This window comes from Rhincodon typus, chromosome 7 (assembly GCF_021869965.1).
Source record: "Rhincodon typus isolate 14 chromosome 7, sRhiTyp1.1, whole genome shotgun sequence".
NCBI lineage: Eukaryota > Metazoa > Chordata > Chondrichthyes > Orectolobiformes > Rhincodontidae > Rhincodon > Rhincodon typus.
The window spans coordinates 18,551,708-18,573,775 of NC_063338.1; the positions used below are offsets into that span (position 1 = coordinate 18,551,708).

General features: G+C 38.5%; 1 protein-coding gene and 1 long non-coding RNA gene across 9 annotated transcripts in view; one reads left to right on the forward strand and one right to left on the reverse strand.

The window, feature by feature from the left end:
• hdac4 (histone deacetylase 4) overlaps positions 1 to 22,068 on the reverse strand; it is a 461,100-nt gene that overhangs the window by 208,473 nt on the left and 230,559 nt on the right. The gene's annotated exons all lie outside the window — the stretch shown is intronic.
• On the forward strand, positions 12,979 to 16,383 carry LOC125483453. The gene is made up of 3 exons (XR_007262428.1): positions 12,979 to 13,086; positions 15,119 to 15,288; positions 16,289 to 16,383. It is a non-coding gene; the product is annotated as an uncharacterized LOC125483453 (long non-coding RNA).

Consider the following 22,068-nt stretch of genomic DNA (forward strand, 5'->3'; position numbering starts at 1 on the left):
AGACATTATAGGAGGGCACTTTGAAAACTTAATGGTATTCAGGGAGAGTCAACATGGTATTGCGAAAAAGAAGTCATGTTTAACTTATTGGAGTTCTTTTAAGAAGTAACATGCTGTGGAAAAACAGAAACTGATAGATGTACTGTACTTGTATTTCCATAAAGCATTTGATAAGATGCTGCAAAGTTTATTGTGGAAACTAAATGCTCAATGTGCAGGGTGAAACATATTGACATGGACAGAAAATTGACTAGCTAACAAGGAACAGTGAATAAATGGGTCATTTTCTAGTTGGGAAGATGTAGTGAGTGAGTGGTGTGCCACAGAGATCAATGCTTGGGCCTCGACCTTTTACAATTAATATAAATGACTTGGATGCAGGGACCAAAGGTATGGTTGCTACATTTGCTGATGGCACAAAGATGGGTACATAAGAACATAAGAACTAAGAGCAGGAGTAGGCCGTCTGGCCCTTCGAGCCTGCTCCGCCATTCAATAAGATCATGGCTGATCCTTTCGTGGACTCAGATCCACTTACCCGCGTTCTCACCGTATCCCTTAATTCCTTTATTGTTCAAAAAAAATCTACCTTTTTTTTTTAAAAAGCGTTTACTGAAGTAGCGTCAACTACTTCACTGGGCAAGGAATTCCATAGATTAACAACCCTCTGGGTGAAGAAATTCCTTCTCAGTTCAGTCCTAAATTTGCTCCCTCTAATCTTGAGGCTATGCCCTCTTGTCCTAGCTTCACCTGCCAGTGGAAACATCCTCTCTACTTCTATCTTATCTATTCCCTTCATAATTTTATATGTTTCTATAAGATCCCCCTCAATCTTCTGAATTCCAATGAATATAATCCCAATCTACTCAGTCTCTCCTCATAAGCCAACCCCCTCAACTCGACTCCTAGTTGATTCACTAGGAATCAACCTAGTGAACCTCCTTTGCACCCCCTCCAGTGCCAGTACATCCTTTCTCAAGTAAGGAGACCAAAACTGCACACAGTACTCCAGGTGTGGCCTCACAGCACCTTGTACAGCTGCAACATAACCTCTCTGCTTTTTATTTCAATCCCTTTAGCAATGAAGGACAAAATTCCATTTACCTTCCTAATTACTTGTTGTACCTGCAGACCTACCTTCTGTGATTCATGCACAAGGACACCCAGGTCCCTCTGCATAGCAGCATGCTGCAACTTTTTACCATTCAAGTAATAATCCTTTTTAATATTACTCCTACCAAATTGTATGACTTCACATTTATTTACATTGTATTCCATCTGCCAGACCTTTGCCCACTCACTCAATGTATCTATGTTCCTCTGCAAAGTTTCACAGTCCTCTGCACACTTTGCTTTGCCACTCATCTTAGTGTCATCTGCAAACTTTGACACCCTACACGTGGTCCCCAGCTCCAAATCATCTATATAAATTGTAAATAATTGCGGTCTCAACACCAATCCCTGAGGCACACCACTAGTCACTGACTGCCAGCTAGAATAGCACTCATTTATCCCCACTCTTTGCTTCCTGTTAGTCAACCAATCCTCTATCCATGCTAATACTTTACCCTTAATGCCATGCATCCTTATCTTATGCAGTAGCCTCTTGTGCGGCACCTTGTCAAAGGCCTTTTGCAAGTCTAGGTACACCACATCCGCTGGGTCCCCATTGTGCACCTCGATCATAATGTCTTCATAGAATTCCAGAAGATTTGTCAAGCATGACCTGCCCTTCATGAACCCATGCTGCGTCTGCCCAATGGGACAATTTCTATCAAGATGCCTTCCTATTTCTTCCTTGATAACAGACTCAAGCATCTTCCCCACTACAGAGGTTAAGCTAACCAGTCTATAATTCCCCATCTTTTGTCTACTTCCCTTTTTAAACAGGGGCGTCACATTTGCTGTTTTCCAATCTGCTGGGACTGCCCCAGAGTCCAGCGAATTTTGGAAAATTACCACCAGTGCACCGCTATTTCTCCCGCCATCTCTTTTAGTACCCTGGGATGCATTCCATCAGGGCCAGGAGACTTATCAATCCTTAGCTCCATTAGCTTGCCCAACACTACCTCTTCTGTAATTATGATTGTTTCCAGGTCCTCACCTACCTTCGTCTCTTTGTCTATTACTGGCATGTTATTAGTGTCTTCCACTGTGAAGACCGATACAAAATACCTGTTCAATGCCTCGGCCATTTCATCATATCCCATAACTAAATTCCCCTTCTCATGCTCTAAAGGGCCAATGTTTACTTTAGCCACTCTTTTTCGTTTTATATAGTTATAGAAACTTTTCCTATCTGTCTTTATATTCTGTGCTAGTTTTTTCTCATGTTCTATCTTACTTTTCCTTATAGCTCTTTTTGTGGCTTTCTGTTGACCTTTAAAGTTTTCCCAATCTTCTAGTTTCATGCTGTTTTTGGCCAGTTTGTATGCCTTCTCTTTCAATTTGATAGCCTCCCTTATTTCTTTAGACACCCATGGCAGATTACCCCTTTTCTTACAGTCCTTCCTTTTCATTGGAATATACTTTTGCTGAGCACTTTGAAAGATTGCTTTGAAAGTCCTCCACTGCTCGTCAACTGTCCCACCATAAAATCTTTGTTTCCAGTTTACTTTAGCCAAGTCCACCCTCATTCTATTGTAGTTCCCCTTGTTTAAGCACAGGACCCTTGTATTGGATTTTATCTTCACACTCTCCTTCTGTATTCTAAATTCAACCATACTGTGATCACTCCTTCCAAGAGGATCCCTAACTATGAGGTCATTAATTATTCCTGTCTCATTACACAGGACCAGGTCTAGGATCGCTTGCTCCCGCGTTGATTCCATTACATACTGTTCAAGAAAACTATCACGGATACACTCAACGAACTCCTCCTCAAGGCTACCCTGACCGAGCTGGTTCGACCAATCTACATGTAGGTTAAAATCCCCCATGATAATTGCCGTACCATTTTTACAAGCATTAGTTATTTCTTTGTTTATTGCCCGCCCCAATGTGATGTTATTATTTGGTGGCCTATAGACTTCGCCTATCAGTGACTTTTTCCTCTTAGGATTTCTAATTTCCACCCAAATGGACTCAACCTCATTCTCCATAGAACCTATATCATCTCTCAGCACTGCCCTGATGGCGTCCTTGAATATCAGGGCTACACCACCTCCCTTACCTTCCTGTCTGTCCTTCTGAATAGTCTGGTACCCTTGGATATTTAACTCCCAGTCGTGACCATCCTGTAACCATGTCTCCGTAATGGCTACCAAATCATATTCATTCACGATGATTTGTGCCGTTAACTCATCAACCTTGTTACGAATGCTACGAGCATTCAGGTAAAGTGCCTTTATGCTAGCTTTCTTACCCTCATGATTTCCAACATCTCTAATAATATCTCCTGAGTTACCCTTCCTTTTTGCTTCTTTCATAGTCTGAAAGTAGGAAAGTAAGTCAAAAGAGATCATAAGGCGGCTACAAAAATGGGCAAAGATTTGGCAAATAGGGGAGAATGCAGAAAAAATGTGAAATTTTCCTTTTTTTAAATTCATTCACATGTAGGCCAGACTAGGTAAGGATGGCAAATTTCATTCCTTAAAGGCCACTTTCAGCAGGAACAATAAAAAAGAACATATTATCTAAATGGTGAAAGATTGCAGAGGGATCTTAGGGTCCTAGTCCATGAATTGCAGAAGGCTAGCATTAAACAAATCAATTAGAGAAGCTAACAGTACTATTTTTACAAGAAGAAGGAATTACAAAAATATACAAAAAGCGGTTCTGTTTCAATACATAGGGATTTGGAGAAACCACATCTTGAGTACTCTGCACTGTTGGATACAGTATGGTCTTCTTAAATAAGGAAGGATAACAATTACAACATTTAAAAGGCATCTGGATAGGTATATGAATAGGAAGGGTTGAAAGGGATATGGGCTAAATGCTGGCAAATTGGACTAAGTCAAATTAGGTTTTCTAGTCAGTGTGGGCGAGTTGGATTGAAGGGTCTGTTTCCATGCTGTATGACTGACAATTTAGACAGATTTTTGATCTCTCTCAAGGGAACTGAAAGTTATGGGGGCATGAGACGGGAAAGCGGGTTAATTGGTCACAATCATATCAGTTGTGACCATGGAGAACTTGAAGAGGCAAATGGTCTAGTCCTGTTCCTATCTTTTAAATGATCTTCATCAGAAATCACATGACGCCAGGTTATAGTCCAACAGGTTTATTTGAAAAAACAAGCTTTCGTAGCCTCAGTCTTCAGGTATTATTGAGAGTGGTAGTATCAGTCTAGAATTTGTAAGTAAAAGATCAAAGGTTCACTCCATTGATGAGGATGTACTAAGCAAACCTAAGATGCTGTTAAATCTTTAATCAGTCATAAAGGTTTTAATTTATTAATATTTATATGTAAATCCCTGAATTCCTTTCAACTCACTGTCCTGAGAGAACTAAAGGTTCTATCGGTGTAAAGAAGAGGTGACATTTTAGGTCAGACAATGCATGTTAGGTATGAGACCTTGTTTAGAACAAACCTGTTGGACTATAACCTGGTGTTGTATGACTTCTGACTTTTTACTAGAAGATGTACAGAACAATATTACTTCTGGTCTACATACGTTTACCAATGGACTAAGAATGAGGATGTTATTATTCAAAGATATCCAAGTTGTTGAACACAAGGTCACAGTTAATCGCACACTAACTAAGGTGAAGAAAATAAGTCAATTATTTGAATTTGCATTTAAAGCATGATTAATGTCAAGAAAAAATGTTTGACCTTTCAAGGCTCATATGACTCAATACAATTGAAGATCTTCCATTCCCTCAATGGAACAAAGTACGTCGAAGAGAATCTGCTGCTGTTGCAAATATTAGAACAGTGGAGATTGTTGTGGGGTAAAGAGAATCTTTTACATTTATGCACATTTCATCTGCTATTTAATTCTAAAGTTTGTTTCTTCTGTAACTATTGATTCTCATTCCACCTAATTGTTAGCAGGAAGAGCAGAGGTACTGGCCAAGAAATTCCTTTTTAAATGAAAATATACACGTCTTACGGCAAGACTATTCCAAGGGGGTCATCCTAATACTTGGTGGGCAGAGAGTGTGCAGTTGCATTCAGACAGCGTCACAGCATTCTTGGGCTGGGCATGTGGGTTTAACATTTATGAAGTATAATTCATCAGCAATTGTAGTTCATGGTTAACAATCCCATGATCTTACTGTCTTTATTTAGTATGTACATCAAGTCATTCCAAATACAAAATTCAGTGAAATTTTATCATCACGAAAATGAGCACGTGTTCTTGTTTCAGGGAGAGAACAATATTAACTAAGAATGGAAAAGATAGTTTGTTCCATTATTGGCACTTTAGGCAGCCCAGGATTAAGTGCAGTCTCCCACCATAAAATCATTCCTAAGGTGCGGATAATGCTAAGCAGGAACATTTATTGGCCATTTATTGAGCACATTCAGAGTCAAGTGTTTGATTCTTCTGTGGGATAAACTATATATATTTCTCTTAAGAGGCTATTAGTCAACTTTTGTTTTTACAGCAACCAGCACTCTCCAGCATCATTTTTCCTGCCCATCCATAATTTAGTGAAGTTACAATCTTTGGGTTTTTCATCTGGTATCAAAATCACCGTACAACTGTTGCCATAAACATTCCATTTCGCTATGTGCTAGAGGGGAACAGTTTACAACATTGGAACAGGGTTCACTGTTTATTACACTTGCCCACAGATTCTGTGTGCATTTACACTGTAAATTACAATCATCAATCTAAGCAGCCCAACTCCCTCCAAAGGGGACTGAGGATTTGTAAGAGTACAGCTCTTAACAGCTCCTCAACTAGATTCAAAAAAATCTCACTAAGCCACAGAGGGCAAAATCTCTGCGCAAGCAACTTGAACACTTTAAGAATCTGAAATCTGACTCCAAGCCTTTTAAATCTCCCAGCTTTAGGTTTTAAAAGAATGGTATTAAACAACTCATCCTAAAGAGGCAATTAGCTATTTAAATAGTTTAATGATGCTGGCAAACTATGATTTCACTTGCTTTTTGGGTTTAACAAGGTTCTTCTCTGGGTAGAAGATGGGATATTTCACTATTTACAGAGAAGGGGAGGACGGGATGAAAGAGGCATTTGAAAAGAAGCGTGCAAATTTTATAATTAAGCCAGGACAGGGATGATAGGGGAAATGGGACTTGCTGCGAGTTAAGACCTGGGCAGTATGGGATAATTTCAAGTTTACAGAGAGTACAACATAGCAGACCAGCCAGGAGTGTGCTGTAAAAATTACATTTTGAGGAAACACAAGTTTCAACAGCAGATGAGCTGAGTCAGGATCAGAGTTGGATGAAACGGTGGAAATCTTAGTGCTCATATGGGCCAAATATAACACCAAGTCTGGTTCAGCTTCAGGCAATTGCTAGTGATAGGTGTTAAGGAACATTTTTTGTGGTGAAGTTTGAAATGACGGTTTTTTTAAGTCTTCCATTATTAAATTGGAGAGAACCTGGCTCACTCAATATGGAATGTCAGACAAACAGTACAACAATTTAACCATAGTGGAGAAGTCAAGGAAAGATGATGGTAATGTACAGTTGAGTGTTGTCAGTATGCAAGTGAAAATCAATATATATTTTCCAAATGACGCTATCAAATGACAAGTAAGAGGAGAACAAGGATACATCCTTAAGAGGCACCAGATTCGAGGTGCAGGAGCAGGACGAGAAGACCTTGCAGGTGATTCTCTGGCTGGAACCAGGCGAATGCAGTCCCATCCAGTTGGATAGCAGTGGAGAAGATCAATTGACCTACTGCAGCAAAGGCTGCAAGGATTCTTTAGCACCAGAAAAACGAGCAATACACCATTAAATTCCGAGGCTCCTGCCTATATCAAAATTCACTTTTTAAAAACCTTGCATATCCATTGAATTGTACACGAGAGATGACATGCATTCCTTTCATGGCTAATTATAGTAAAATTGGCATTGTAAAACAACTTAGGAGCTTGTTGAATGTATTCTTTTCGGGTTGCAGATAAATGGATTTGATTTTGAAGAATTGCTCAACATTTTGAAATTCCTGGATGATACTGCCATTAGACAGTGATAATAATTTGTCTAACCATATACATATTTAAAAAATCATGTTTTCACTGATGACACCTGGTAAAGGTGCACTTATTAAGTAGTAGACATTCTAATCCTTTACCTACATAATGTATGTTGCAATAAGATCAGTACAAATATTCAACTCGGCACAACTCAAATTTACAAAAAATATAAAACTGCTTTCTAAATATAAAAGTGACAAATGCTTAAAAAAATGAAAAGACTGTCGGTATATCCCGCCAAAGATTTGAATGATTTAAAAAAAAGTGTACAGAATCATTGTGCAATAACACCTGTTTTCTACTTCCACTTGCTATTTTATCATCAGTTTCACAAAAAGTAAACAGGATGTGGACTACAAAGGACTGATGTACCGAGAATTCAAAACCAACCTCCAAGAACAAACAATTTATCACTACATACTGAACAAATATGAGTGCTTTCACAAACAATAGAAATGGTTTCCAAAAATTAATCTGAACAAGCAAAAATGTTAACTTCTGAAAATGTGGTTATATAACTTTTGGAACAGTTTTACAACCTAAATGCTCATGACCAATTTCCTCTGTAACCTCACGAGAAGTACCACCCTACACTGCTACCAAAACCCTGGCAGTACTAAGATCATTCTGATGACTGTAATTTAATAAATAAAACTCTGAACAGTAATACAGGTTTTAAAATTCTGTCAAGTGTCAGTGGTTTCAGAGGGCACACCATAACAGGAACACAGTTGATTCATAATGTATAATCTCAATTGTTCTGCAGACATTGGAGACAGGATATTTGCATATTCATGCTTATTCTTAACAAGCTATTGCAGTGGTCTGCACTGCTAAGTGTCCTGTATTTGGAAATGATCTGAAGCTAAACCATTCAAAAACATTTTTCCTTATGGGCGACTAAAAGAACAAAGAGACGACGAAGAAAGATATGCATAGAGATGTAGATTTTACTACCCTAATTAAACGCAGAAGTTTGCAAACACTGGTTTAGAATGCAAGATCCCTCTTTATTAATTATTACACGTGAATAACTGAATGCTTCCACGATTTACCAGCGTACATTAACTTCTCAAACATGACATCAGAATCCTTATACGACACCTAAATTAATTAGTTGAAGCATCTAATAACTTTGGAACAGTGACACTCCACTTAAATGGAATTGGATAGGGAAACCTTGGGGCAGCATCCCTACCTTTGGGCTAAGTCTGGGTTCAGGTCCCATGCTGAAATTTGCTGGGAGAAGCATTCACGCCAGGTTTCAACTGGCCGATATTCTGAATGGGAAACATTCAATCATCTAACCCTAACCCTGCTGCACTATCAGTGCAGAGGTGTGCACCGCACATTTGCTGAAATTTACCCCAGACATGGCAGACAAGGGAAAAAAAAAATTGGTGCCATGCTTTGTGGTCAGAGTTCTGGATGTCTTACTGAATGGAACAGGGGACAGACGAGTCTTACTGAATGGAACAGGGGACAGACGAGACTTCCTCTTCTGCAAGAACCAGTAGTGGATGGCATGAGACCAGACAATGCCACGCAGGTTGAAACAGTCACAGTTGTCTGGAGGAATGCCAGCACTGCAGGAAGAAGGTCAATATCCTTCTCCACACTGATAGCATAAGTGCCACCAACTTCTTGCCAATAACTCAAACTCACTATCTCTTTGCTACTGTATCCAACCCCCAAGGCTCATTGGTACAAGCTGGTGTGCTTTTTAAGATGATACATACATTAACTTGGATGGGAACGGTCAATATTGCAGAATGGGTGTCTTTCTTACTTTTGTGAGGGATTATCAACTGTAGACATCATATACTAAGTTCCTTTTTGCTGCTGTGGCATTATTTTTCCAGTATACCAATGGTTCTGGTGGTTTTCATTTCTCTTCATACCATCTCACTATTTCCTGCAATAACTCTCCCACTTGCTTCACCTACCCCAGCCCTCAACACACTGGCCTTGCATGCCCTCTGTGCTGCCTACTCACTTGCTCAAGACCCTCCCAATGTACACCAACAGTAATAGCTGTGCCACTCACATCTGTTGTCCTAAACACCTGCCTTGCTCTCATTAGCAATGCAGCCCACAATATGGTAGAAAGAGATGAGATGGGTTGCTTTCTGCCTGCCATTTGGCTTCTCACACTTTTTGAGAAGGTCTTGTCTTGGACAACGCCAACCAGGACAAGTATCATCGTCTGCCCTTGGTTTAATGTGCTGGAATAGCCCTGCAATGGCTATTTCCCCCAGCTTGATAGAGACCTGCTGACAACTATGACAAGCCTCCTGGCATTGTGCCTGTGCTAAATGGCAAAGCAAGACAGCAGTAATATGATCCTGGTGTCTCTGGCTGAGAGGATAATGTACAAAAAGGCAAGGCCATTCAAGGCAGGGATGCTGGGAGCATCCAGATAGAGTCAATGTGAATGAGCACATGACATTGAGCAAAGAAGCCAGTGATTCAGCTTGGTCAAGTAGTCCATGAGCAGGGGGCATGTCCCTGTTGCAGTGTCCTTGATACAGTAATACAATTAGAGCTGCCAGTGCAGTTTGAGGTACAGCACTGAAATGCAAAAGCATCAAGAGATTTGCAGATGACTCTTCTTAGAGGCTGGTACATGTAAGATGCCAATCTCCATGGACTCAAATGGGTGTGTGGCTGGTACCCATGGAGTGTGCTCAGATATTGCTGCCCAGTTTTCAATATGGACTTTGTTCAGAGAAAGTGGCGAGCAGAATCTATCAGGAGTTCGCTTTGGTTTTGTTGTCAAGCTTTCTTGACGTCTAGCTTGTTTGATGAGCTTGTTAAGATGGGAGTCTTTATATTAATGAAGTGAGTTGTGGTGTTAATAAGGAGTTTAAACAAATGTCAATCCCTGTAAATTAGAATCTCGCTACTGCCCGATGTGAATCCCACCGTGGCGCTTGTGAAAAGTGTAAAAGATGGCGGAGGGGCTCTTTACATTCAGATGGTTCTCAATGCACTTACCAACAACCTCACCACAACCCTTATCACTCAGAATCTTACAAGAATCTGCCCCATTAGTTCATTTGTTTCTCCTTTATAATAATTTTTTAATCCATTAATAAGTTTATTACAACATTGACCAGTATCAACATTATGTTTTAAGAGGAGGAAGAGGGCGTGCAATGACAACAGCAACTAGGTGCCAATTCTCAAGTTAGAATTTGGCTCCCTTATATAGCAGCAGGACTTCCACTGCACCAGTTGGTTCAGAAATTCCTTCTGAAACTCAAAGGTACAGGAAAATATGGTAGCAAAATTTAGTTATTAGCAATACCCCTCCTCATGCTACCAATACAAAGTTAAGCTGTTCACTTTAAAATGTATTCCATTATCTGCCAGAATGATTAAATGCTATTGATTAACGAAGCAACTATATCTAGATTTTCATTGTTCACATGTTAAAAAAAGTGACCACCTGAAGCAATGTGTAAAATAGGTCTCAACATAATACAATATAATGCATCTGAAAAATGATTACAGCTTTAGGCAATAAATTTCATCCTGGACCTCTGCACTGATCACAGTGGAAGCACTAGTCAATGTACAGAAAGGAGTCAAAAAGTAGAAGGTCAGTTAATGTAGGGGGTGAGATTTGCACATGATCAGCACAGCAAATCTACAAAGTTAAGAATCCAAAATAAGTGAATGCGATGATTTATGGAATGAAAATTAATGTAAAAAAGATGACAGTTATAAGGACTGGAGTAATAATGGGATAGTAGGCATCAAGCTTAATTAATTAACAGCTGGAACAGTTATTACAATGGAAGTACCGGAGAAGCATCATGTCAGAAGATGACTACTGTCAAAGAAATCAAAAAGAGATTCGCAATAGCAAAGAATATATTCCCCAAACAGAACTGCTCAGTATAATAGTGAGTAGAAAGCTTAAAGAACTATCAAGATTTGCAACTTGGAATTGTAGATGGCCGAATTGCAGATTTTAAGAAAAGTGGACTGTCAAAAGATTAGAAATTATGAATGTGCTGGACAAGGATGGAGGGGATTGGCTGGACAGAACACAAAAACAATGAAGAAATTCTAAAGGTTTTGGAGGAGGAATAATTGTTTGTGAATATCATCAAGAAAAAGCAAAGGCTGGACTGATCATATTCTAAAGCATGGGAATTGCTGAAGGTGGTGATTGAAGGAAATCAGAGGGATGTAAATCAAAATGGAGAACAGACCGATGACATTAAGCAACTTGAAATTGCAAATCGGAGGCTCCTATGACCAACTGAAGAATTAAATGCAAGTCAATAAGGCCTGGAGAAATTAACAGAGGACCTGTCTTTAACCAGGTTACTACTACACCTGTATTCTGTATGGCATCTACAGGAAAGACAGAGACTGATTACAATTTGTAGTCACATTTAAATTTTCCTTCGCGAGATTCTACCCCTTACTGGTGGCATACCCCAACCACTTGTGACATGTACCAAATATGCCATTTAGATCTATTTACATTGCTTATGTAGAATGGAGTGTTCTTAGACTGAAATCCAAAACTTCTAAAATACAACATCACAAAGGGGCATGTTCCATTTCAAACCAACATCTACACAGCTGCCTTTGCAAGGTGGAAGCTAAATGATCTTAAAGTCAGAAAAGTCACAACACCAGGTCACAGTCCAACAGGTTTATTTGAAATCACAACCTTTCAGAGTGCTGCCGCTTTGTCAGGCGAAATGAAGAGAAGCACTCAGGCACAGAATTTCTAATCAGAGAGACCAAAAGATCATAGAAACGGTGTGAGTGAAAATGTCACAGGCCAAATAATAGGTGTCTGTTAATGGTTAAGACTGTCAGATTCCAGTCGGGGAGCACTTGAGTGGTCAAGGGCATTGAGCCACCGATCTTTGGGAAAGCGTCCTCCAGTGTGGCCTTCGAGATACACAGCAACTCAAAATCACTCAGCAGAAACTGATAGCCAAGTTCTGTACCCATGAAGTGGCTTCAACCGTGATCTTGGGTTCATGTTGCACCACATGTGACCCATCATACTGTTCTATATCTATAAAATAATTCTTACTGTCTGGTTTTGACACCAACACCTTGATAACTTGTTATGATTGCTCTACCTTACTTAGTTTGTACAGTTTTGGATTACTTGTTACTTTGGTTAGACCTTCAGCATGCAACTCATACCTTTTCTGTTATTCTGGTCATTTGGTTTGTCTCCAGCACCACCTCGTTTTCAGTGTTTTGTAATTATTTCTCTGCCTTAATTATATGTCATCTCTTCACCTGCTATTCAGTTGTGGACACTTTACTCACACCGTCTGACACTCTTGATCACCTGCAGAGACCTGAGTGCTTCTCTTTACTTCACCTGACAAAGCGGCAGCGCTCCAAGAGCTTGTGAATTCAAATAAATCTGTTGGACCATACCCTAGTGTTGTGTGATTTCTGACCTTGTCCATTCTAGTCCAACACCGGCACCTCCACATCATGATCGTATTTAAGTGTGAGAAAGGTAAGCTTTCAAACCCTTGTGATTAACACTGTTTTACACACAGCATTGTGCTACTTACCTGAAATACCACAGCAGATTGAATGAGGTCATTCGTATTCAATATTCATAAACTCTTCAACACAAAGTACTGCAGGACACAAAGCTGACATGATTTGTAATACTTAATCAATATCACAAACAAGTACTGTATAACTGATACCTTTCTTACAAAGGTTATACGGTGAAGAAAACACTTCAAAAGTGGCCAACCAAAACCTCTCAATTTGTTTGTCAGATGCTGAATGACCTTTATCTTTCCAGTTTGTTCTTCTCATTCAGTAACTTCTACCTGCTCTATGGGGACATTGGTAATTAATGATTATGCAAGTCTGTGGGCATGTGGCATCATGTTTGTGTACCAGCGGTGTAGTTATCAGAACAAGTTGTTTGACGGATTTTCTACGAAGGTAAGACTTTGCTGTATTAAACCACAGCAAGATCCTACAGGATTGTCTATGGAAACGTCCTGAAAAGTTTAAATGAATATGAAACTTAAGCTCTGTGGTGTCCTTCTCTTAGCATCACAAAAACATGGCAACTGTCCAAGAAATTGGGGTGACCACAATTTAATTGATAAATTTAAGCAGCATTTTAACACAAACAGAAAAAGCAAACGGAAAAACAAAAAAATGAGTCATTCGTATATTCCAGAATAGCATCTAAGATAGTTTTACAATCCAGGTTTGAGTGTGATTAAGTTACTTATAAGTTATTGAATCAACATAGATTTGTAATGTTTGGATATTTTACAATTGTCTTAAAGCATTTTGCAGGACAATGTAATATAAGACTTTTGACTCAGACTTAGTCTGTAAACAATTTCATGACATCAGGGCTAGGTTTTGTTTTTTAAATTGCAATTTATATTGCTGTTTATTTTCTGAGTTTTGACATTTGCTATAAATAGAAGCATGTTTTACTATAAACTGTTCTAAAACAATCTCATTAACCTACATACAATATTTGTGTCACAACTATTTCTTTGTGCCCACAGTGTAAAAGGGACTGGAGCTCAAAAATCATCCAAAAGACAATCCTTTCACTTTTTACCAAGGTTTACTTAGAATAGAAACCCTAAATAAGATGGGAACACTAAAAAATAAAACCTTCCTCTACATAGGAGGAGGGGAAAAACATTTCCTGATATAAACAATTTACAGTAATGCAATCTGTATTAATAAAGAGTTGCTTCCCATACCCTCTTCTACATTAAAAGGGATGTAATGAAACATTGCTTAAACAGCAGATGGCAAGCCTTCTCTCAATGAGGATAGGTAAGACTGAATGTCAACTGACACTGGATTTTGTTCTCTGATTGGGAATTTAATACACCTATACAACCTCAGGAAAATGATTTGTTGTTTATACTCTATTTATTCTCAAAGTATTTCAAGAAGTCTACAATAGTTTTCAAGTATTCCACACAAAAGCATATAATGCCAACACATTTCGCACATTGAGCGGATGAGGCAGCTTTCATTTAGCTATATTAATGTACCAAAATCAATGCTGCTCCAGACTCCTGCCTCTCACTATTGCTACAAGATAAATTGAACAATGCTATGCAATTTTAGGGGAATATTTTTCTTCTAGCAGGAATAATTAACTAGAGAGTTCAACGGCATTCATCCTCTAATAGTAGAAAGATTGATCTGTGCCATTTCCAGATTCAGTGATAACTGGGATTTGATGAAGAAAATGGGCAAACAATGCCTCTTCTAAATGATTATCATTGCCACATTAAAAAGACATGAAATAGACACTGTCTAAAGCCAGAAGTTTCTTTCCACTTGAGAACTCTCAATTTCTGTCATAATCTGGAATAAGGAGTCCAAATGCAGATCACTGGCCTACTACATTTTCAGTCAACATTATATGGCCTCATATTAATTTTTTTCACATGTTGCCAGCTTTTTGTTGAAACCTTTCAGCTTAGCATGTATATAAATCTTTAGAAACAGCTCATCAACATCAGTATAATTTTTATTTAGGATTCTATTAACATATTCTACGTCTCAGATATGCATAATTTGTCACTAAAACGGGCAAGTAAATAACTTGAATGCAGACATCTCTTTTGAACTAGACAGTAAAAGGTGACATTAAAAGCGGACAATAACACAGTTGGGTGAAACCAATTTCCTATTGCCTTCCATTCCCTCATGTGTTTCTGTGGAGAACTGAATACCATCATTCTTATCAAGACACTTAAAACAGTGGGTCAGACTTGCATCTTGTCTATTATCCCACATTCTTCATTATGCAATCTTTTAACTGTGTATAAAAAAACTCGGAAATTCCGTAATGTAGACTTAACAGATTCAAAAGAGGCAGTTACTTAGTGAACTTGGAATGCTTTCAGTAATTTTACCTGCTGCATATTAGCCATAACTCAAGAGTTGTTAATTAATTTATCCATTTTCTGGCTTTGAAATTCAGGAGTTCCTGTTCATTTGAATGCCATGCTCTGTTGCTGATGCATTAGCCATGACTTGTACATTTCTATGGCAGTGAAACAAGTCAAATGCCACAAGTTCCTGACAGCAACGTTGATTACAGCTGACCTACTCCTGCCCTCATGAAATCTGGAAAGAAGTTTTCTACTTAATGTAAGCCACATCAATACAAAAGGCTTGTATTTCATGAATATTTTATGGCAAAATAGAAAACTGCTTTCATATGATTTGCCTCAAGAACTTATGAAAACAGCCTGTATTCAAGATGGTCATGAAAGCACAAAAGCTACATTCAGTTTCCAATTTTCAGACAATTGCTGTATGAAAAAGCAGCAAGTGAGCAGCAAAAACAATGGGTGATCTAACGTCAAATAAAAATGGGTACACTACTTCAGTACTTAATTACATATATTTAACATAATATCTACGTACAATCACCACAATGCTACATGCTAAAGAACACTATAGAAAGCATAGATTGAAACACTTTAGACTTTCCAGTCCAGAATCTGTTGGCTATTCACTGCAAAGGTTCTATGCTGACACAAGACCATAGGACATGGGAGCAGAAGCAGGCCATTTAGACCATTAAGACTTCTCCATCATTCAATGAGATCATGGTTGATCTGATAATCTTCAACTCCACTTTCCTGCCTTTTCCTTGTAAATTAATTCATTTGGGAAAGAACTAAACATTCAAAAGGGAGTTTGAAGTATAAGGCAATTAGTTGTGTCAGCCATGGCTTAGTTGACTGCACTCTCAGCTGAGCCACAAAGTTCTTTATGTCCCACTACGATACTTGACAGAAAAATAACATCTCGACACTCCAGTACAGTATTGTCAGAGGGCTGCCAATTTCAAAGGTGCCATCTTTTGGATCAGATATTAAAAACTGAAATCGTGTTTGACTATTCAGGTGGATTTATTTGAAAGCAGGAGATTTATCCCCTGTTTGACCATTTATCCCACAACTGACATCACAAAAGTGGATTATCTGGCTATGGTCACATTGCCATTTATAGAAATTTGTAGTATGCTAACTGAAAATTGCATGTCCTTCATTACAACAGTGATTGCACTTGGATGCAAGTGCTTTGACGAGTTGATGGTTGTGAACACTGCGTTATAAAGCCAATTTTCTCTTCTTTTCAGCATGAATTGGAGCAACCTGAGGTCCTTTATTCCAGTATGGATCCTGTATCTTTACTGTATGTACAAATCGAATTTAAGTTTGCACAATACATCTCTAACAAAGAGCACAGCTCTGCTGTGGAATTCCAGCAGTAATTAGTGGCCACAAAACATTCAATTTTATTATAGAATTAATAATAATTGACTTCCAGCACAGATTTCCAAAAAGCCAATATTTATATGTCCTATATCACCATGCATCAAAATCTATTTATGCTCCTATTATGCCACAAACGTTAGCTTATAAAGGATGTGTATTGATGGTAGTGGCATAAACAAATTCTCTTTTAGCTTCTCTTTTTAAATCATTTCTAGGGCAATTCTTGAAACTTCAGTGCAAGCAATTTTGACCAAAAATTTTCTGCAGTTCAATGTTCTCAAGATTACCTTTATTGAGTCCTTTTTCGAGTTTTTGGACAATTTCCTATGCAAACTTCCATCCTGACATATACCTTCCTTCAACAGACTTAACTTCTCAAGTTCCACACCACTTTTTCCCTAAGCATCATGCATACTACAGCAAACTTTGTTTTATCCGGCACCTTATGAACCAGCACTCTCAATACACTGGCAAAATTTGAACACATCAAATAGCAGAAGTTTACTGTATTATCGCAATCTCCCTAATGTCTGAATGGTCAGTTGTGGGTGCAAATGAGAAGGTTCTCTGCCGCTAAGTTTTATTGAAGGCAAAGTTGCATTTTATTTAAGTAATTTATGCTGTGAATAAAGTATAACAGTGACATGTATATCCCTTGCATTACATTTATATTTCTTAGTGTGTTTTTACAGTGATTATGTAGACCTGACGATCAACGAGAATATTTGAAAACTAGTCCCATAGATGCTGATCAATTAAAAAATTGCTGTATTTTGCAAGCTTTGCTCTCACCAGTCTCCTCTGTCAAGTTGAAAACTGACTACACTGAAGACAGACAAAATAGTTGATCACTTGAGCACAAATCTGCCATACTTAAATTAAAATGTATGATCTGTTGACTCCAATTCAAATACATTCTGAATGTAACAAAATTACAATCAAGATTAAAAATATGAAAACTGTCATTTCAATTTTGCACAGAGTTTACAGATACTTCATGTTGTTTTCCACACCGTGCAAGTTACCATCACTGAATTCCCAACTATCAACATCCTTGTTACTACTGACCAGAAATTCAACTGAATTGTGGTTACAAGAGCAGGTCAGAAGCTAGGAATACTGTGGCAAGTAACTCACCTCCTGACTCCCCAAAATCTGTCCGCCACCTACAAGGTGCAAATCAGGAATGTGATAGAATATTCCCCACTTGTCTGAATGGGTGCAGCTCCAACAACACTCAAGAAGCTTGATACTATCCAAGACAAAGCAGCTCACTTGACTGGCACCACATCCACAAGTATCCACTCCCTCCACCACTGATGCTCAATAGCAGCAATGCATACTGTCTACAAGCTGCGCTGCAGAAATTCATCAAAATCCTTGGACAGCACCTTACCCACGATCACTTCCATCTAGAAGGAAAAGGGCAGCAGATTCATGGAAACATCTACACTTTCAAGTTCCCCTCCAAGCCACTCATTATCCTGATTTGGAAATATATCCTATTCCTTCACTGTCGCTGGGTCAAAATCCTGAAATTCCCTCCCTAAGAGCATTGTGGGTTAACTTAGAGCACGTGGACTGCAGCAGTTCAAGAAGGCAGTTCACCACTAACTTCTCAAGGGCAACTAAGGACAGGCAATAAATGCTGGCCAGCTAACAATGCCCACATCCCATGAGTAAATAAAAAGTTCCAAAATGTGACTACTTTCATATAAATGATTCTATGATGCTTACCATCAATATGCTGGCCTAGTGGATTTCAGCAAAAGAATTGCAATTTCGGCAACATATCCAATATAGATTTGAAATCTGAGTTACAGCGGAACATGTTACTGATTTTAGGGAGGCTAAACATTCTGGACTACAGCATACACTGCTGTTAATACATGATAGCTAATGATGGCAGAGAGGTGGTACAAACTTGGTACCTGTATAGCTTGTGATGGAATTGTAAGGCTGTGTTCATTGGCAATGCCATTGGTAGACACACTGCTGCAGTTCAAAAGGGCCAAAGTTGCACCCCAATGTGACAAAAACCCTGTGCCTGTTGCACTAAAATTTGTTCCAATCAGGGATCAAGTAATCAGACAATAATGATTTTTTTTACATTAAATTAGTTGTAACATCTAGGAAAAGTCAGCTGATGAAGGGTCTAGGCCCGAAACGTCAGCCTTTCTGCTCCTATGATGCTGCTTGGCCTGCTGTGTTCATCCAGCTCTGTACCTTGTTGTCTCGGATTCTCCAGCATCTGCAGTTCCTACTATCTCTGATACAATTATAACTAGTTGTTTTCAAGTTTCTTTGCAAATTGGCACTTCTGGTGACAGTTATGATTGTGTCACATTTTAAACATCACACTGCACCAGTATAGAGACCAGGATATTTAACAGCCAACAGAAGTGTGAATTTGCAAATAAATTTATATGCATATTATAACTGCCATTGTGATTTTCCAAATCTTACAACTAGCTTGAAATTTAATGTTGTGCTGAAATGAAGTCATGGATGCAAGTGTGCATGTGCACATGGATTACTTTGTTCATTTTTGCACTGGGAACAGACATTCTGGAACCACAAATAGAGAACTTGCTATGATTTGATACTTCCTATACATCTTAACAATCACTTCAAAATCAACGCATATTAACTTGAACCGGCTGTCCTTTCCTGAACTATATTATCAGTCCCCACTCTGCTTTCTTGACCAATTGCCTTGCCCAGTTATCCATTCACTTCTTCAATCACGATACCCTCTAGCAATGATGTCAATTATGACAATAGGCTTCAATAACATCTTAGATAATAGCAAAGCAGTCACACTGGCTTTAGCAGTGTGTTACATTTGTACAGCTGATAATCTTGGGGGGAGTCATTGGTATACTAATATTAGCAAATTGGTACTATCAAAAAGCAACACAAGCAAAGAATGCCAAACTGAAGATAGGCAACACTGCAGGTTTTAAAACAGCAGATGATAAGGCCATAAGTTCAGTTTAACCAACCCCAGAGTCCTGTCGTCAGAAATGGAATCTAAAAATAAACATGGCTTTTGTACTTTGCTTCACCTTGCGCTTCAGTGCTCCTCCCATACTGTGTCACAGCACTAAAATCTTAACAATACTCATTACAATGCAGTGACTCGATAATTAAGCCATCGACATAAAATCTTTCTCTGCCTGTTTTAGATAAACACCTTTCCAAATTGACACCAGTACATGAAATTCTATTAATCCTACAGCACACAGCAGAGAAAACATATCACGTTCACCTCGTAGCATCTACTTTTTGTTAAAATAAGACTTTGTTTTCTTCAGAAGTTTATAAATCATCACATACTTTGAGAACAACATTTTATATCTAATTTCAGTATCAAGCAAAGCTCAGATATCAAATAATTGCTGACTGATATTCTGATTCCCATCGCCACTCCTTTCTGTCAAGTATTAATAAACTGGTTCTGGTAAATAAGATCCAACCTCAGCCACAATTCAGCTCCTAATTACATGCATAACAATTATGAGAGATCTTTTATTTTTGGAAACCTGCCATTCTGGTGATTTTCCAAATGTTGGAGGTGTAAAAGAAGCTGCTCTTTGGACTGCTCCAATAGCAAAGAAGCTGCAAAAGAATAAGCTGTGTACTTCAAACCTACTGTCTTCACCCCTGCTGCTGTTTGACCACTTCACTCAAAGTAACAAATGAAATGGAGCTCCGGATGAGTCGTGTCAAGGTGGAGAAATAAAACAGGAAAATATGCAGAGAGATTTTATAAACAGCAATAATTGCTACTGCTGAAGCAGTGCGCACAGCAAACATTATGCACTGTTTCCAATACCAGAAAGAGGGGTGGCGGTGAGTTTTAGCTCTTTACACATGTAAAGGCTGCTTTACTCTGGTTTTTCAGTGGTATATTAAGACAACATTGTTGGGAAGGCAAAAATCTTGCCTCTTTATAGCCTTGATTTATAATTGAGGTCAAGTCCATTAATTAATTAATCATAAACAGGTTTATACTGTAGCTTGGGCTGACGAACTAGATTCATACTAGTCCCACGCATTTCACTCACTTTCACAGAAAGCAAAGGGACCACTCAAGTCCGAACAGTGATTCCAACCGAAGATTTTTTTCAAATCAGCTCACAGATAAAACAAATTGCTCACTTTTCACTAAAGAGTGAATGAATAGAAACATAAAGATTTAAAAAAATATATAGATTAAAAATAACTATGTGGAGAATGAGGAAACATTAATTAAACTGGATAAATGATGTGGTTATTTTTGGATCTGTAGAAATTTCAATGCAAGAATCATAGAACCTTGTTAGTAATACGAATAAGCTATTAGGCCTCAATAAACCAACTACCTTTTTAATCATCTGACCCTACTCAGCAACCTAACCATATGTTTCAATCTCTTCTCTCTCCAGAGATGCATTTAATTACCTCTTGAACTGATTTATGCTACTCGCTGTGCTTCAATGATTACCAAACAATATGTTCCACAAGTCAGTGGCCCTTCAAGGAAAACGTTCTGATTCATGTTTATCCTCCTAATCTCATGTCCCCTGTATTTAAACACTGCACAATCATTTCTTGGCCAACGTAAGGATATCAATCAGAAGTCTCAGTAGAAACTAATTTCCCTAAATTACCGATACCCAATATTGCCTCTGTGGTTTGCCTGTGCTCTCTCAAGGAAAATGTACATTTTAACAATAATCAAAATAGAATCTGCTCAGTAAATTGTTTAGCAACGTGCAGTCTTTTAATTTCTATTATGTCCCTGTGATATTATAATTCAACCTCTTGTTTGCCTTTTAACTCTTCCAAGTACTGGGGTGCAAGTTTATGAATGTAATTGCAATAACACCAAAGGTTTCTTTCTATGAGTATGCAGAATGTCAGAATGTTCTATTGAGTACAAATTCCTCCTTTTAATTCTTGTTCTCATTTTAATTATTTTACACTAACCAATCTTAAATTACATCAGCCATTTGTTGGTTTGGTCACCAATGATCCTAGATCTTCCTGAATCTGATAGCAATAATTGTTATGATCATGCTTTCTATTTTCACATACTAGGCAAAGTTGGAATATTTGTTGACAGGACATAATGCTCCTTGAAGCACCAAAGATTTGCAGTTATCCAAACTTTGTCAGCAATGGGTCTCTTTCCTACTCAGGTAAAGGAGTAAAACTTTGCCAGGTAGCCTTTTTTTAGTGCACCACCTAAATCACTTTAAAACATTAGAGCAGTTCAACATATAACTAAGTCAAGGCTGTTGTTAAAAAAGCATGGAAAATCTTAATTCTATCAATGGTTTAGTGCACAATGCACTGTATTAGCTTGTTATTGAGCCATAAAGATAACAACACTTGCAGCGATTTTTTTTACTGGTCTGTGCTTTTAGTGGCTCCCAGCTGGAGGCACAGAAAGGCCACCTCAATGGGAGGAAGAAAAAGCAGTTTAGTTTTTTGTTTCAGAGATAGTACGAACTGCAGATGCTGGAGAATCTGAGATAACAAGGTGTAGAGCTGGATGAACACAGCAGGCCAAGCAGCATCAGAGGAGCAGGAAAGCTGACGTTTCGGGTCGAGACCCTTCTTCAGACCCTTCTTTTATTTCTGAAGAAGGGTC